This window comes from Arvicanthis niloticus (genome assembly GCF_011762505.2).
Source record: "Arvicanthis niloticus isolate mArvNil1 chromosome Y unlocalized genomic scaffold, mArvNil1.pat.X SUPER_Y_unloc_25, whole genome shotgun sequence".
Classification (NCBI taxonomy): Eukaryota; Metazoa; Chordata; class Mammalia; order Rodentia; family Muridae; genus Arvicanthis; species Arvicanthis niloticus.
The window spans coordinates 30,680-38,354 of NW_023045016.1; the positions used below are offsets into that span (position 1 = coordinate 30,680).

At 42.9% G+C, this 7,675-nt stretch overlaps 1 long non-coding RNA gene across 8 annotated transcripts; it reads left to right on the forward strand.

The window, feature by feature from the left end:
* Positions 1-454: 454 nt before the first annotated feature.
* On the forward strand, positions 455-7,387 carry LOC143433917 (uncharacterized). 8 transcript variants are annotated; one of them, XR_013070142.1, is made up of 9 exons: positions 455-1,690; positions 1,940-2,071; positions 2,236-2,504; positions 3,429-3,513; positions 3,670-3,785; positions 4,067-4,202; positions 4,856-5,101; positions 5,582-5,786; positions 7,157-7,387. It is a non-coding gene; the product is annotated as an uncharacterized LOC143433917 (long non-coding RNA). The 8 variants fall into 8 exon arrangements; XR_013070143.1 differs by having other exon boundaries at positions 4,128-4,202; XR_013070146.1 differs by lacking the exon at positions 4,067-4,202 and having other exon boundaries at positions 455-881; positions 1,597-1,690.
* The last annotated feature ends 288 nt before the right edge of the window (positions 7,388-7,675 follow it).

The window sequence follows — 7,675 nt, forward strand, 5'->3', positions numbered from 1 at the left end:
TTCTGGACTGTGAGGACATTTGCACTTGATAAGGTATTTTCTGCACCTTCTTTCAATTCCCATGGTAACCTAGTGCCTGAGTGATTATGTGACCTTTCTGCTCTTCCCTATCCTCCCAACATATTTTCTATCTCAAAGTGAGACCCATGACCTTTTCACAAAAGATCAATGTACTTTTTATAACTAACTGATCAGGCATAGTTCCAAAGGTGACTATTTCTGTAAACAAGGGACCCTAGTCCACTCTGATTTGAGGTCCAATAGTTCAAGTTTAGAATCAGAGCCTAGAACCTGTGCCATCTGACACAAGGCAAGTCCACAGAAACGTAATAACTTCCAACATTTCTGCCTAGATCTGGACAGCTGAACAAACTAGATGTAACCTAGCCAGCAACAGTCATCCAAACCCTTGGGAAAAAGAAATGAGTTTCTGCCTGCTCTCTCCCTTTTCTTTCTAAAGAGCGGGAATAGGCCTGCTTGATATACAGCTCTATGATGTAAATTAGTATTCATAAATGGTTGGTTTGTAAGCTCAGAGCCCAGCAATATAAGTGACAAGGTAGCTTATAGCCTAAGCACTCGCAAACCTTGGAGCAAGCATCCCTCCCTCAAATTTGACGATCTAGGCTAAAAAATAGCCTATGACAGAGACACTCTCAGTCTATGCACCCCAAGAGCTCAGCTCATTTGCACTGGGTAGATGAGAGGTCTTGTCCAGTCAGCTCTTGCTTAAATAATTGTGATACCTAATAATAGGTTCACAGCCCTCGCACCCCTGGGAGCTATATATATGCTCCATTGCACAGGGATGGGTGTCAATGCCTCTTTATATTTCCTTAGCCCATGCACCCAGAGGACTGGTTTCCATGGCACCTGGAAGGGTAAGGAAAAATCTTCGGGCTATAAGCTCTTGATCGCTTACTCCCCCCCAAGATGGAGTTTGCTTGATCGGGTTTGAGTTCGAATCTTATTTGGTACTACATTTAATAGGCAAAAGGCTGTTTCATATTAATAATTTAAACAGGGGGAGATGTAGGAAGCTGCTGTTAGCTGCGCAGTTGCTAGGCAGATAGGCGTGCCTTAGCCACTGCCAATCCCGAGGCATATTGGGTGGTGAACGAACAGCCAATCAAAAAGTGAATACGTCACTCTAGACTGCACTTAAGCGGGGGACCCGTTCCTCAGCTCTCTCTCTCTCTCTGACTCTGACTCACTCTCTCTCTCTCTCTGACTCTGACTCACTCTCTCTCGCTCTCTGACTCTGGCTCTCTCTCTCTCTCTCTCTCTCTCCCTCCCCCCTCCTTCCGCATCTCTCCACGTTTCTCCACGTGGGTGATAAAGATTAAAAGCCTCGTTTACAGTAACTACCTGTTCTCTGCGTCTCGTGATTTCTCCACGGACGCAAAAGCGCCAGGGGGGAGTGTTAGAAGTCGCATGTAATTAAAATGTTATAAAAGCAAAACAGGGGAGGGGGAATGGGATAGGGGGTTTTAGGGAGGGGAAATGGGGAGAGGGCATGACATCTGTTTTGTAAGTAAAATATCCAACAAAATATTCTAAATTAAAAAATTCATGATGCCTATCAATTATTTGCAGATGTGTGCAGTTTGAACACAGATTTGGGGAAACATCAATGCTTGTTGGAAGATTGAGGTGATCATTGCCTGGACTCTCACAGATTTCACATAGGGTATGCATCTGGGGTGAGGCAATCAGAACATTCCTCCAGTGCACAATGTAGTCTAGAACCTTCCCCTGCTGACCATGGGTGAACTGGATATTTCTGTTCTACAAAATAGGACTGGGGACCTCTAGCTTATGAACCAAGACATTCAGGATTTCTCCTTTGCTGAAGGTTGTCTTAGAACTTCTCATTCTGGGAAGAGGTTCCCAGACTCCTCTGTTGCCCATTTACTTTCACACTCCTTGTTTTTTGAAGTTCCTGAGAGAACTCGGCCTCTGCCCTTCCCTTCACCAACAATGTGGCCTTGGATCTTGTCCACTTCTGCAAGGGAGGATGTGAGCCACTGTCTTTGACCAAAGGAAGCTCCCACGTTCCTTTTTTCCAAAGGTGACATTAGATATGCTCTTTTGAATAATTGTGTATTGTGCCTTGTATCTTCAAGAATTCTCTTATGTCTTTGAACTACCTCCAATGTATACACTATAATAAGAGAGATCCAAGCCTTTCACCTTTCACCATGGTGGCTAAGGAAATATATTGTTTCACTCTAGTTTGAGGTCCCAGGACATATGTGGAGAATTATTGGCTGGATCCTATGTTATGCTCCATAGCCTAATCACATTGCTGTTGCCCATACATGGACATGTTAAGACAAACTGAAGGAGGCAACCCAGCCAGGGACAGGCATCCAGGGTGTTTGAAAAAGGATTGTCTTGTTGCCTGAACTCCCCCAGACCAAACACAAGTTGTGGAACCTCTACCAACTAAAGAAGAGTTAGAAGCTGAAGAGCAGTGCTGGGACCTTCCTTTACTGAATAAGGTAACAGGGTCATTCATGTCTATCAGGATGCTGCATGGTACTTACCCCTCTCCTAGGGCTTTCTAACCCATCCATACCTTTGCACAACCAGGTCTCAAAGTTTTCTCTTTCTCATAAAGGCCCGAGCACTTTCTTTCTTCCCAAGTTACCTCAGTTTTTTTACTTTACTGAAGAGAATGTCAGACCTCCCTCCTACGACTAAACCTACTGCAGACCTTCCCCATTTGTCCAAGGTGGACTAAAGTACTCATTTAGAGGAAACACCCTCAAACTTTCTGTTTCTTTGAAAGCAGGCCTAAGTCATTTGTCTTCTGGCTAAAGAGGCCCCAGGTAGAGTAAGGCTTATGCCATCCCTTCTGTAGAAACCAGAATCAAATCTACTCACATGCAGTCCAGTGTAGTGTAAAAAAAGGCTATGATTTCCTCCTTAAACAACAAGGACTATAGACATCCAGTTCCTGGACAAGGGTGTATTTCTCATGAAACAATGATGACAGAGACCACAGGTTTGTCTCCTATGGCCAAGTGGGTCTCATTCATTCCATCTGTAGTCACAGGAAATTCAGATGTAGCCTCTAGCTATGGGACACCCTAGTTCATAGCTTCATTCCAAGGGCACCTTACACTTGACTTTAAACTCGTCTTACGTTAGTGCCATTCTCTCTGACCAAATTGCCAGGCAAACACAATTGCAACCTCAGAGTGGGACCCCACAAGTTTCTGGGTGTATGACAGAGGGTAGAAAATGGAAAGTGAAAACTAACAGATATGCGATCTATAGGTGGTTGTCAGAAATGCAATGTTCCTGTCTCTCATTTAAGGATATGCACAGACCAATACCACTTTGAGGGAGTATCAGATTTCAGACCACTTCTCATCCTGAAGAAAGAGCTTGCTGATTGTTTCTTGTACTCTTCCCAACAGGATGTACAATATATGGATAATGAAAGCTGGGAAGACTCTTTGGACGCAAAAGATGCAGTACCATACTGTTCTCCCACTACCCAAGGTAAGCTAAATTTCTCCCTTCTGCACAGTAAGAGGATTAGAGCTTGCTATTTGTTTAAACATGGCCAGGCACTTTCTTTCTAAGCAAAGCAGTTCTGGATGACTCCAGATGTTCCATTTATGAATACAGACTACTCAAATTGCATCTATTTTCCAGGCATCACATACCATCTTTTTTGGATGAAGGGTCATCAGCACTTGACTTGGAATGGGTGGCCTTCAGGCCTTTCTGCTCTTACAAATACTACCCTAAGCCTTCCCCTTCTGTCCAAGGTCAGTAATAAAAATGACTGGAGTTCACTACTGGGATCTCAGGATTTTCATTGTGCCTAAGGGGACCAAATCAAAGGGTCCTCAAAGCATCCCCCACCTATATATGGGCCTCAAACATAACCCTCTGATGATGAACTTTAGATCATTTCCCTCTAACCATGGCCACTAAGAAAATACCTGTGTGACCACAGGGGCATCATTTAATTCTGCCCTGTGTTAACAGAGCCTGACACTTCAGTCTTCTGTTTTTCATACCATCCTTCATGCACTTACCCATGTAGCTGATGACAAACTTCAGGAGGACTTAGAGACTGACAATCATGACTGATGAATAATTCTTAGATTGCTGCCTACCACAGTGTAACTGAGGATGCAAATCTTCTAAACTGTGAAGCAGTCCTACCATCCCTGCTCAAGGTAGGCTAGGACATTTTTTCATCCTTAAAAAGGTTTGGGACTTTAAGCAGACTCTAAGTGTGCTTTAATCTTCTACTTCTGAACATCATTGCTTTAGACAATCAAATTCTGTCCATTATATATCAAATGCACCCTCTGCATATAAGAGGGTCCAATATCTATCTTACAAGATGAACAGGGCATGAGATAATCTCTCCCTGCCCAAGGTCTCAAAGTCCACTTTGAGTCAAAAAGGTCCACAATAATTAGAAGGATTTCAACTTCATTTCTGATGAAGGAGGGCACAAAAATTCCACTTAACTGTATCTCACATCCAACACCTCTCATCTGAAAGGGACATCAGAATAACTACTTTTGTTACAGTAGTCCGCAAATGCACACTCTCTGTCCAAGTGGTCTGTAAATGTCATCCTTTCATAGTGAATCTTTGGTGCCTTTCTCTCTGCCTATAATGAGGAGCCTCAGACACTCCATGCCTGCTCATAAATATTTACTCTTACCCTTCTGTCTAGGGGGCAACAACATTTTCTCCTAATGCCCACAGTTCTTGAAATCGTTTAGCCCAAGGTGGACTCATGCCCACCCTCTTTTGAAAGGTGTCAATTGATCTTGTTTTACTGACTTTGTGTGCTGGCTATATCCCAACTGTCTAGGATATCTTCCAAGCTTATTCCTACTACATATAGTCTGAGACATTCCTCCACTGAAGAAAGAGGCCTTGGACTTATTTCCTCTGACCAAAAGTTTCATAGCCTAAAGATAACCATTCAACCTGTTGGAATATTGAAACAACTGCAGCCTGGACTTTCCCACAGCACACAAAATATATGGACACTCTAAATACTGAAAAATAATTGGAAAGTAATCGAGCAATACTGAAATTTCCTGTGGTCCACAAGGTATTTACATTTTCTCCAATGAGAAATGGTCTTTATTATTTTATTGAAAATAGAAAGAGATTTTACCTCTGTGACAAATAGGTATAGAATTTCACTTTTCACAGAGTTTCTCAGAAATCCCACTTATGACTAGGGTGCTGTGACACTCTTATTCCCATGAAATCTGGCACATTACCTCGTAGAGGAAGGGCACAACAGTGCTACTTCCAAGCAAAGCTGACCAAGCTCCTCCCCCATTCTACACAGGAAGATTTAGACATTCATAAGAGGCAGTGTTCCAGACCTGGCCTGTGTGATCGAGGAAACACCACAGAGTCACCATCTTCCTAGTGCATCTCTTACACACAACTTCTAATTTCAGAGGTCTGGGAAGCACTGTTCTGACCTAAGAGATCTAAGAGCACTGTGGAGTGAGGTCCCCCTGAAAAGAATATCAAGGCAAGGGTAAATGAGACTACTTTCTTTGTTTTGGTCCCACAGACCCAGACAGTCTGTCCTCCATGCAGAGAAATGCGTGGATGGACATATATTTGAGGAAGACACTGAATATGAGGCTACTGCATTCCAGGTTCTTAGAAGACTTCTAAGACATCTGTCATGCCTAGCACCAACTATCGGATGGTATGAATTCGAGATTGTGATTTCAAGTTTGGAGCTAATAAAGGAACATTCTTTAATTCTCAAGGTATCAATCAACCTTCAACTTCTGCTCAATAGTGCTCCAGACGTAAAGAGTAAGAAGGCTGAGCCTCTACCATACAATCCTGGGGACCTCCAATCTCATCTTTCTACTTAAGAGCATCTTGGATCTATCACATGTCCCCAGAGGGGCAGAAACAATTCCTCCTCTGCACACAGGGAGATTAGATATATCTCCCCTTACCCAAAGTTCTCTTAGTACCCTCTATTACTGAATTGGCTTCTAGACTATTTCCTCTCCCTAATTATACCTGAAATATTCCTCTTCTCACCAAAGGATTCCATGCTGCCTGTTCTAATAGAGAACTACACTCCACCAGTATCCAAAGGGTTCTCAGAACTTCAAACTGTTTTCCTGTGGGAGTGTACTCACTAAGTCCTTCATTGGGTCTCAGATCTTTCCAAACGCCTGCCTCTTATTTTCCAGTGGGTCTCAGATTTCATTTTCCCCAGGCCATCTTCAAATATGCCTTTCTAACCAAGGAGGACATCACATTGTCCTCCTCTGGTGCAGGGTCCTCAGACATTCCCCACCCTATCTTTAGGACCTATATTATTTCCATCCACCCAAAGGGACCTCCAGACCTCCCAGGCTGTAAGTTCCAGAGCCCAAGCTTAGCAAGTGCAGCCCAGAACAGAAGCTCACTGCCTCAAGGCAGAAACCAAAATGATGTGTTCCCCACATTTCATACCTAGACCTAGCAGCTGAACATATGCTTAAGAAGGAGAACCAGTGTGGGACTGTCAGCCAGGTTTTCTGATGGATGCTCAGACTGCTGCCTGACCTAGCACCACATTCACTACAAGGAACCCATGTCTCTGAGGAGGAGTATGCAAATTTCAAAATCTACCCAACCAAACATGCTAGTTTACCTCTATAAAATGGTCACAGATTTCCACTCTCTTCCCAAGAAACCCTCAAATATTTCAGCTCTGATCCTAGGAATCATGTATTTTCTCCATGGTTTTGGGGGTTTCACTTCTTTCCCATACCCCTCAACAAGATTCAGACTTCTCACCTCTGACCCACTCATCCCTGGTCATACATCTCTGACTAGTCTTGAGGGCATTCAGGGTCTGCATATGAGGCCTTCAATAATGCCCACATTGTCTCACACATACTCTTTCTGACTAATGGGATCTTCAAACTCCACCTCTGGCCAAGGAAACTTCACACAATCCTTTCTCATTAGCTGGGGTCTCTGTAGTGATATCTTTATCCTCCATGCAAACTCTGGTTTTACCTTCTGACCATGCAGCTTTCCCACTTTGCTCAAAATATGTAACACTTACACAATGTGGACAAAGAGGCCTTGATCATTCTCCTACTTATCGATATAGCATTCCTTCCCTCAGGTATGAGATCTCCAGAGGAGCAGAAAGAGGCTGAAATACCATTCATCATCTTCAGAGCTTTCAGCATCAGTGGAGTGGTTCCAACCTTACTGCCCAGACATGGATGGTTGAACTCAAACCTGCTGCTGCATGCAACCTTACTGCAATCACTACATCATCCCTTTGGCAATTTCTGTCACATTATATTGTGATTACACTTTTTCTATAGAAATTAAATCATTTTAAAACACATATCTGAAATGTTTACTGATTTCAACCTGCTTTATGTCTGGTTTTGTTATTTGATGTGCTAATTTGTGGACTTAATGCAAGTGGTCTGTATAGATAACTAAAGCCCAGTAAATTACTCTTCAATCTCAGGCTACTATTCCATGCTTGGAATGTTTGAAAGAAAAAAATACATGTAACATGTTTCACACTTCTGCACCTTCTTCTAAGTATATCTGTGGATGATTGAATGAGGAGTGAATGAACATGTTTCTTTTACTGGCATACCAAGAACATACTTGTGGTTAAGGT